The sequence below is a fragment of the Lissotriton helveticus genome, chromosome 8 (assembly GCF_964261635.1).
Source record: "Lissotriton helveticus chromosome 8, aLisHel1.1, whole genome shotgun sequence".
Classification (NCBI taxonomy): Eukaryota; Metazoa; Chordata; class Amphibia; order Caudata; family Salamandridae; genus Lissotriton; species Lissotriton helveticus.
In genome coordinates, this window is record NC_136069.1 from 1479935932 (window position 1) to 1479946385 (window position 10454).

Sequence of the window (10454 nt, forward strand, 5' to 3'; positions counted from 1 at the left end):
CCATAATTGCATCTGACACACCGTTTGCCCGTTTCTAATATTAAGTGAGCATGCGCAGCGTTTCAATTCTCAGCGCGTTGTCAGTTGTATGCAGAACTGATTCCCATCGAGGAGCCGCGATTTTTCAAGCCCGGGTGAGTTTCAGCTCGCCTTGCAGGCCGGCTCTCCAAACTAGATTACATCAGAACTGTTGGTTTCATGTGTAATTCCTTTGATTCCAGGGCAACGACCCTTTCTGGAAATCGAATCCCTATTGTGGAGGTTTCCTGCCTTGCTATCGGTAAGCGCAATATGTGCAGCGTCTTAATAAGTTGCTGACTCACACGTTATGGCTGTGGTTGCTTATATTTTTCATTCGCTGCCTCCCTAGGATTATGATCTAATTTTAACGGACTTCTATCGAGGACCGTGTCAATCGGCGTTGCTACCGCTTATAAATTCCAACAGGCAACACGCAATTCGGTAAGCCTACTTAATCAACCGACCCCCGCTTGTATACAGCGATATAATAGGCATATAACTGAGTCACTTTAACTTACAGGTAATCCAAGTTACCCCAAACCACTTGTGGGTTTTCTATTAGCTTGACGGGCTTGGTAAGTGCCAGCCCATAATTATTAGAAATCCAGTGCGTGAATACCACATATTGTTAGAGCATATTAAGACCCTAGCTCCCTTGCATGTGAACTATTCTCCTTAAAACAAGGGTTTGCATAGTGCTTTTTAGTTGATAGTCCCCTATTATATAATGAGGTCGTTCCAAAGTGCTCAGATTTTTGCTAATTTTTGCGTCCAGGTTGTGAACCATGTCACATGGGTTGCATGGGTTGGTGTTATTAGTCACCTACAACACAGTCAATGAAAAGTTGCTTTTAGTAAAGTGTTTTGGACTAATGTAATCAATGCTGTGAGTAACTTACATGCCATTCTTCTAATAACTTTTTTCTAATATTTTGTTCTATTTTCTTCTTTTTTATGTGTAATTGTATGTCTAATTTTATGCTAATTTACAACTGTACCATTGGCATGCGTAATTATGTTAGCCATTGAAAATAGGCAAAGGATCAATAGTCCTGAAGATGAACTCTTAATTTATTGAAGTTCGAAACGTCGTCGACAATATACGCAAATGTCACTAATCTATTGGAATTTTTGTGTGCATATGTGTATTTTATGAATAGTCTGTATATAATTTATGCCAATCAGACTGCTTTTTGTTTTGCCTACAAAATTTGAGTTGTTTGTCTCCCCTTGGTGGAGTGTGTTGAGTCGGGCACCGGCTGGTGTCCCACTTATATCTTTTAAAACTTTCATACAAATTTTTCATCTAATATAATAAAACTGTCCGGCTGGACATCAACATAGAACTATTTAGTCTATTTGTATTGAATTGACTTGGTTGTTTTAGGGACCATTGTCTCTGTAAAAAAAGAGGAGGAACATGGCGGCGGGTTGATGCCGGTCGCGGGAGCTCCCGCAGCAGCAGCGAGACCAGAAAGACACGGATAGCTTAAGAATGGCATAACATGCTATGCAAGAATGTTTTCTGAAAGGTAATCGCTAGAGACGCAATATGTAGATACGGAATTCAGGCATCAAAACCTTATTTTTGTGTTTTTTACTTTCCTTTCCATCATATGTGTAATACGACTTTAATGAGCCGCATGGGATTGGGAGGCGGAGGCAGTGACCACCGCAGTTGTGGTGCTTAGCGGCAGACTACCAGGACGAAGAGTGGAACTGTGGCGGAGAGTGCTGGCTGCGGTGGTGCGAATCTATTTTCAGACCGGAGGTTTCGGTTTCAGCTTATTGCGAAGGCAGGGAAAGGATTCCAGGAACTGCGGGAGGACACCAGAGTATTGCGGAGAAACGCTTCCCAGGGAGAAATCAGGACCAGGGTAAGCTGTACGTCCGCTCGAGAGGAGGAGGCTCAACAGATGGAAAATTCGCCGTCTGTTTTTCATTTAAAGGGACAAGATATAAATCTTGAGGGGGCAGAAGAGGCTGAGGTTAGTTCGGGGGAAAAGGAAAAGGAACAGTTTCTGCCAAGTCCTGCTGAGGAGGGTCTTGGAGGAAGCAGAGAAGACCAGGGACAGAACAAACCGCAGCAGGGGGAGCAAAGGGTGCAGCTTGAGTTAGAAAGGCCCATAGATAACAGTAAAAATTTTATAACTCCATCAGCAAATGATGGGGCTGAATTCCCCCTGAGAAACAGATATCAACTCCGCTCACTGCTAGAGGCGAAGAGTAAGGGGAAAGGAAAAGGAATAGTGGCAATTACAGCAGCGAAAACTGTGGGAGAGGTTCTTCCATTAACCCCTAAGAAAAAAGTCACTAAAACAGGGGACAGTAGGAAAAAAATGGAGGCCAAGGTTAAGGCTGCATCAATTCAAGTAAGACTAACCCCTCCCTAAAATCGTATTTTAAGATTAAGGGGCAGGTAACTAATTCCTTTGAGTGTGGGCAAGTATTATTGCAGACTCTCACTCTGCTTTTATTAGAGAACCGTTACACTCCATTAGTGGATGGTGGAGATATGAGTGAAATAGGTGGGAGTGAGAAAGAAGGAATACATGAGGAACATGAGGAACACACCTCCACAGAAATATCACCACCAAGTGTGTCCACACCTCCGATAATAGCGCAGAAAGATTGCAGCCCAATGTCTAGAGAAGATATGGACCCCGCAGCGGGAGCAGCTGGTGGGAAACCGGACCTAGAGTCTATTCTGATAAGTTTGAGGGGGGAATTGTTTGTAAAGTTTCAGATCTCTGCGGCCAATCAGAAGGGCATACACGATAAATGTGAGGTTCTGGAGAGTAAAATAGATGATATAGCCTCCCGCACAGGGGTTTTAGAATCTGAAGTTAAGAGCCTTTCTGAAGCGATATCGGCTAATACCAGAGAATTGCAAAATGTAAAGATACAGAATAAAACTCTAAAGGATGAAATTGAGAGACTGGAAATGCAGGCTAGATGGAACAACCTTAGGCTCCTAAAAATTCCGGAAGGGGGAGACCTAAAAGCTTTCATATGCCAGATCCTTAGAGAACAAATCTTAAAAGACAGACCGGATATCGACCTGGATAAGGAAATCCAGAGGGTCCGTAGAGACCCTTTCAAATTGAATCCAGCAAGGAAGGCACCAAGGAAAAATTCTGATATATTTTCTTTCATATTCGGTAAAAGAGCTGATACTGGGGAGAGACCTGAAGGAACCTGCGCAAGTATTTAGTCTGATAAGTTATCAAATCAGGTCAGATCTCGGGAAGAGGACTGCACAGAGGCAATGGGGCTTGGGCACAAGAATGCCAGAACTGAGAAGTCGGGGTGCGCAAGTTCAGATGACATATCGAGCCATGTTAAAGATAATGTGGAAAAACAAAATGTATAATCTCAGCTCTACTGAGGAAGTGGACTCTTTATTGAAAACAATGGAGTAGGGGCTCAGCGGGAATCGGGTATTTAGATTTCGGAGAAGGGGTAGTAATGATTAGAAAAGCCTCGAAAATGGGTTGTCGGAAGATAGAATGCAATGGGTTATAAAAAAAATTAAAAAAAGAGAAGATGGAAAGGAAATAAAAAAAAAATATATATATATATATATTACAACTTTGTTTAACTCCCAGGGGGAAAAAAACGTTGGTCACACCTGGAAACTCTGTTTCTGCTCCTTTATTAATGGAAAAAACAGCGGCGGCTTGATAATTCCGACATGTTTCGTTCCAACATGGAACTTCTTCAAAGGCAAGCCTAGCTCTGAGAACAACCAATGTCCGATGTTTTAAATTCATTTCGTTTGCCCCAATGGCATTCTTTTGAGGAATCACTTCCGTTTTTGAAATGGCTTGTGGGACTTGTGGTTGTGCTTTTTGCCGTTTATTTCGTTTCACAGTTCGATTTATTTTGCATCACTTTCCCTTTATTTTGTGTCTCTTTGCCGTTCTTTTTCCATGTTGCCTTTTGATTTTGAGACCTCTGTACGAACCTGTGATCCAAAAGAAACAGTTTTTTAATTACAACCCTCCAGTGGGTAGAGCCTTGTGCTGTGAATTTTTCCAGCGCGTGTTTGCGCTGTATGTTTGTTCCAGTCCCTTTGTTTCTCCGTCCGATTTGTTTTGAGTTTCTTTTCCTTTTCTTTCATGTGTCTGCCCATGGCTTTCTTTGCCCATGTTGATTTTAAGTTTCAAGACACTTATTCGGATCCGTGATTCAAAGGGATGATTGCTTCCATCGTTTTGGCAGAGAGTTTTCCCGGGTCAGTCCACGTTTGAAACTGACACACTCCAATACCGAGATTCAGTCCTCGGCGGCACCAATCTCCCTATGTTCGGGTTTACCGAGTCCAACAGCAAGGTTCAAGGCGGGAGAAAAGAGGCGCTCTTGTGGTGGTGAAAGACCTTCGGCAGAACCACGCCGATAAATATTACAACTTTGTTTAACTCCCAGGGGGAAAAAAACGTTGGTCACACCTGGAAACTCTGTTTCTGCTCCTTTATTAATGGAAAAAACAGCGGCGGCATATATATATTACATATATATGAGAAACACTGGGGGGTGATTTCCTTATTTAGTGAAGAGGATGTGCTATGATGCGTTATGATTTGAGGTCTCGGCTGCGATGGGTAGGTACCGAAGACGGTTGTTAAACCGCAAAGGGGACAGTAGGAGGGTTCCTTATGGGTCGGGAGGGAGGGGTGCAAATAGGGTGGGGGGTTCATGGGGAGAAAGGGAAAAAAAGAAAAAAGTTCTCATACATGTTCAAAAAGTTTTGTTCTGAGTTTGAAAGTAGGATAAATGGATAGGCAACATAAACTCAAGCTAATAACATGGAATGTGAACGGGTTGAGAGGCAAAAGAAAATTATCTAGGGTAAGGGAGTTTTTGAGGAATAGTTATGCCGATCCCCTCTGTCTGGAAGAGACTCACTTAGAATCTCAAGAATATAGATTAGGATTGTGGAAAGGAGAGGTGGGTACAGGAGATTCTCTGCTCCGATCAACGGGGGAGTACCAGAGGAGTGGCCCTGATTATAAGGAGCAATGCAGGTATCAGGTTGTAAAAAAAGAGACCGGTTATTCGGGGAGGTGGTTGGTGGTGACTCTAATGGTTAAATATTTACCTCTAGTTTGTGCCGTATACTATGGCCCGAATGAGGATAATCCAGGAGCTCTTCGTAGATTAGAGGCCTGTCTGATGAATTCTACCGGGCTAATAATAATAGGGGGAGATTTTAATTTAGTTCTAAATAAAGAGAAAGACCGCACCTCCAGAGCGAAATATAATTACCCGCCAAAAAGATTCGCAACGCTTAATAATATGATTAAAGAGTTTAATTTATTAGATATATGGAGAAGAGATGCTTCTAATGATTATACTTTTTACAGCAAAAAATATAAGCATCACTCAAGAAATGATTTCTTTTTGGTAGATCACGCATTGTGTTCTGATGCTCTACATATAAAACATACTCCAGCCATACTGTCAGATCACTCTGCAGTTGAGATGGTCTTGGGATTTAAGAAAAAGGAAGTACAAAGGAGATGGACCCTAGATAGAGCCATGTTGTTAGAAGAAGACTTGATAATGGAGGTGATAAATAAAACAGAGGAGTATTTTAAATTCAATATTGGTACAGCCAAAGTACAGACGGTATGGGGGCCTATAAAGCCTATATAAGAGGGGTACTTAGTTCAATATCAGTAGGGAGAAAGAGAGTTATGAGAAACGAAGAAATGGAGAAAATAACAAAGATTAAAGACAAAGAAACAGAATTACAGAAAGCTTCTTGGGATGCTGGAGGGACCTCAGAATTTGTTGTATCCCTAGAAAAAGATTTAGATAAACTGCGAGCAGAATATCAAACTATGATTGATAAGAAGTTATTAGATGAGAGTCACTAAGCTCCAGCATTTTTCATATGGTGAAAAGTGTGGCTCCTTGTTAGCCTGGAAAGCCAGAACAGATAAGGCTAGGAACTTGATAAAGAGTCTAATATTGCGAAGTTCTGGTAGACTAACAAGTAGAGAGGATGAGATATTAGAGGAAGCTAGATGTTTTATGAACGATCTCTATACAGAAGATACAAGCTCAGAACAAGAAGAAGGGGAGAGATGGCTAGAATCAGTTATGCTCCCCGAGCTATCAGAGGAATTTAAGGCTCTTTTTACAGTCCGGAATTACAGAAGAAGAAATCCGGGTACAATGTAAAAAAATTACCAGAGGGAAAGCTGCAGGACCAGATGGGCTTCCGAGTGAGTTTTATCAGGTAGTTCTGGAGAGCTTAGTACCAATGTTAAAAAAATGTGTTCAATAAGGTCTATGTCAATGGGGCAAATACGCCCCCAAGCTCATGGGCAGAAGCCACAGTTACATTAATTTTAAAACCCAATAAAGACCCACAATCAATTGAATCCTTTAGACCCATATCATTACTAAATTCAGATTACAAACTGTTTACTTGAATCTTGGCGGCGAGAGTGGCAAAGACTATGAAGATGGTAGTTCCTTCAGATCAACGAGGTTTTATACCTGGGAGGCAGCTCAAAGAGTTGACCTCCCAGGTAATGGAAGCTATTGATACGGCTGAAGTAAATAAAGTACCACTAACAATAGTAGCGATAGACGCTGCTAAAGCGTTCGACCAAGTTAGATGGTTATATCTTTGGCGAACTCTAAAAAGATTGGGCTTCCCCGATAATTTTGTTCAAGCCCTCAAGATGGTTTATCTTAGTCCGAAAGTCAAGGTATTGGTAAATGGGGTGTTTACAGATTGGTTCAATGTTAGGAGAGACACAAGGCAGGGGTGTCCCCTGTCACCCTTAATATTTAATCTTTATATTGAACCTTTTGTTAGTAAGCTAAGGCAGGATCCCGCCATAGACCCTTATCGGTTGGGAGAGATGGAACTTAAAACCGCACTCTACGCGGATGATTTGCTTTTGTACACAACCAACCCGATAGAGACCATACCACGGTTATTTGAGATGGCGGAAGAATTTGGACGAGTCTCGGGATATATAATTAATAAAGATAAGACGGAAATTATGGAGTGGAATCAATTTAACAGCTACGCAGGGGCAAAGTCTCGTATGAGGTATTTAGGGGTCCACCTAGTGCAGAATCTAGAGGATATTCCAAAAGTAAATTGGAATAGGATCTCGAAGGAAGTTGTTAGCTTACTTACAAGATGGGCAAATCTCCCCTTAAACATCTATGGGAGAGTTCACCTTGTTTAAATGATTATTTTGCCAAAAATACCTTTCCTATATAATACAATCCCCTTAAACTTTAAGCGAGAAGATATTGCTAAACTGCAAGGTAAAATAGGTAATTTTATATGGGCGACGAAGGGTTTCAGGATAACCTGGAAAAAATTGAGAAGAGGCCTCAAAGTGGGTGAGTTAGCCTTACCGGATTTATTATTTTATTGTTATGTTTTTCATTTTAAATATTTCTGAATCTTTTTTTATATTTAGAATTTTTATTAGGGAAATGACATAATAACCAAATCGTACAAAAAAAAGAAAATTATCAGCATACATAATATCTATGTCATTGCTCAAATTTATATTTTCCTACCACCGCCCCTCCCCTGACCCTCCCCCCATGGATCGCTGCAGGAGGATAATCAGGAAACATAGGAAAAGCGAAAAAAGAAACAAGATCAAAGAAAAAGGAAATCTATTTCAAGAGTGATTTTGTCAGGTTACCCACTATGCGGGTTTTCTAAATTCATCCAATTAGTTAAGGGCTCCCAAATTAATTCCCCCTCTCTCCTAGCCCTCGGGCTTTTCCTTTTAAATACCAACAACTCCCATTTGCAGAAATTAATAAATTTGCTGAACCATTCATGTACATTCAGGGGGGCAGAGTATTGCCAGACCGTTGCTATAGACAATCTCAATACAGCCATAGCTATAAAAAATAGCTTTTGCTCTGGTTCGGTCATGTTCAGATCCGCTACCCCCAGCATTATAGCCTGTGGTGACAATGGTATAGCATAGCCAAACACTTGTTTTAACCGTTGTTCAATTTTGTTAATCAATGGTGTCAGACAGGGGCAAGAGGAGAATATATGAATGCTATCTGCCCCTAGCTCCCCACATCTAGGGCAGTTAACTCCTGTCAGCCCACCCCATTGTTGTTTACGATGTGGGATTACATACAGATTAAACCATGTCTTAAAACATTGAACCTGGAGATTTGCAGATATAGTAGCAGTTTGGCTGAAAGTTAATAAATCTTCACATATCTCCTGTCCGGCCTGTGGTCCAATCTGCCAACGGCTAAAGTGCTTGGATAAATCATCAGTCCTTCTTTCATTAACCCATTCATATATCAAAGAAATAGTCGATTGCCCCCCCTTGATTGCTTCTACTAACGGGATGCGGGTCCAGCTAACAGTTTTTCTAGAAAAAAAATCTCGAATCTGTAAAAATTTGAAAAAATGCTGATTGCTAATACCAAATTTCTGTCTAATACATTCAAATGTCAACACCCCTGTTTCAGAAACAATATCCCCTATTACAGTGACTCCTTGAGTTGTCCATTCTCTAAAATATCCATCCCTAAAAATTTCCGGTAGGAGAGTATTTCCAATAAGTGGGGTATATAGATGTATTCTCCCAATATTAAATAACTTCAGAACGGCCGTCCAAACTTTGAAAGCCCCTAGCAACACCTTAAACCTCACCCGCTTAAAATAAGCAAAATCAATATGTCTGAAAAAAAGTCCCCTAACCTCTTCACAATAAATTAAACAATAGATTGATATATCCGAGCCTTCAGGTACCTGATCATCTAGTAGTTCGGGAATATGTCTCAATGTTATAGCCCAATAATAAGTCTGAAGATTTGGTAAAGACCAACCCCCACTTTCTCTAGGTGGCGTCATATACTTCATAGCTCGCCTAGGACGTTTACCTGCCCAAATAAACCAGGAAATTATTCATTCCAGTTTCTTAAACCAAATTTGATCAAACAATAAGGGAATAGCTCTGAAAGCATACAAAATTTTGGGTAAAAATATAATCTTAACCACATTGCATCTACCCATCAATGTTAGCTGCAGATTATTGAAACGGGGAGCATCCATTTCTATTTTATCTAGCAAAGGGTTTAGATTGTTCTCTGCTATCTCTTCCGGTTTAGAGCATAGCTCAATCCCTAACTATTTAGCTTTACCGATGACCCGTGAATCCACCAATGTAGCTTTGTTATTACATATAATTTGGATTTTGGCATCATTTAAATGATATCCTGACATCCTGCCAAACTGCAGCGTCATGTTCTGGATTTCTAGCAATGCAATCTGCGAAGAATCTGTCAGGATAGCAAGGTAATCAGCATAACCTAAAATGTTGGTGTCTCCAACTTTAGCGTTAACCGGAGTGATCAAACCATTAGAAAGAATTTTTTTAATTAAAGGGTCAATATAAATTGCAAATAATAAAGGAGAGCAAGGGCACCCATGTCGTGTACCTCTTAAATGTTAATTGTCCCTGTCAGGGTTGCAATGACCAAAATTTGAGCCCTAGGTTGTTCATACATGCTCTGGATAGCACAGATACATTTCTCACCAAGACCATAATGCCTCAAGACAGCCCATAAAAAAAGGAGACCCTATCAAAGGCTTTTTCCGCATCCAGCAGAATTAAAGCCATAGGGTCTCCTGAAACCTTAGTATAATCAAACAGCGCAATTGTACGACGTATATGATCAATCATTTCCCGGCCGGGTACAAAGCCATGCTGTTGACACGATACAAGTTTCTTAATTACCCCAGATAGTCGATTTGCTAAAATCTTGACATATATTTTAATATCACTATTGATAAGTGTGATTGGACGGTAAGACCCCATATCTAACGGACTTTTATCTTTCTTTAAAAATGACACAATTCTAGCTCATCGCCATGATTCGGGAGGGGCTTCCCCCCTTTGGACCCTGCGGAACATCTCCAGCATAACTGGAGTAAGCTGGGATCGAAAAACTTTATAAAATTCGCCTGGTAGAAAGTCAGGACCAACAGCTTTGCCAACAGGGAGAGAGTCTATAGCTTGCCAAAGCTCATCAATACGAATATCTGCATCTAATGTCTCAAGTTCTGCTAGGGATAATCCATCCACGTTGATTTCCTCAAGATATTTCTGAATTTCTACCTGTAATGCCATATTATCGCAGATATCCTCATTGTAAAGTTTTTGATAGACTTTTTGTAAAGCTAATGCTATGGCACCCTCTTCAGTTACTAGCCCCTCGTCTGGATCCAAGATGCTTTTAATGCGGGTGGCAGACTCCCTTTCTTTAATTCTTGCAGCTAGCATATGCCCCGCTCTTTCACTGTTCTCAAACATTTTAGATCGCCATGCTACAAACTTACTGGCCGCTTTTTCTTGTGACAATTCTGTTATAGCTGACTTAGCTAGAACGATCTGTGTTTGAGCTGCATC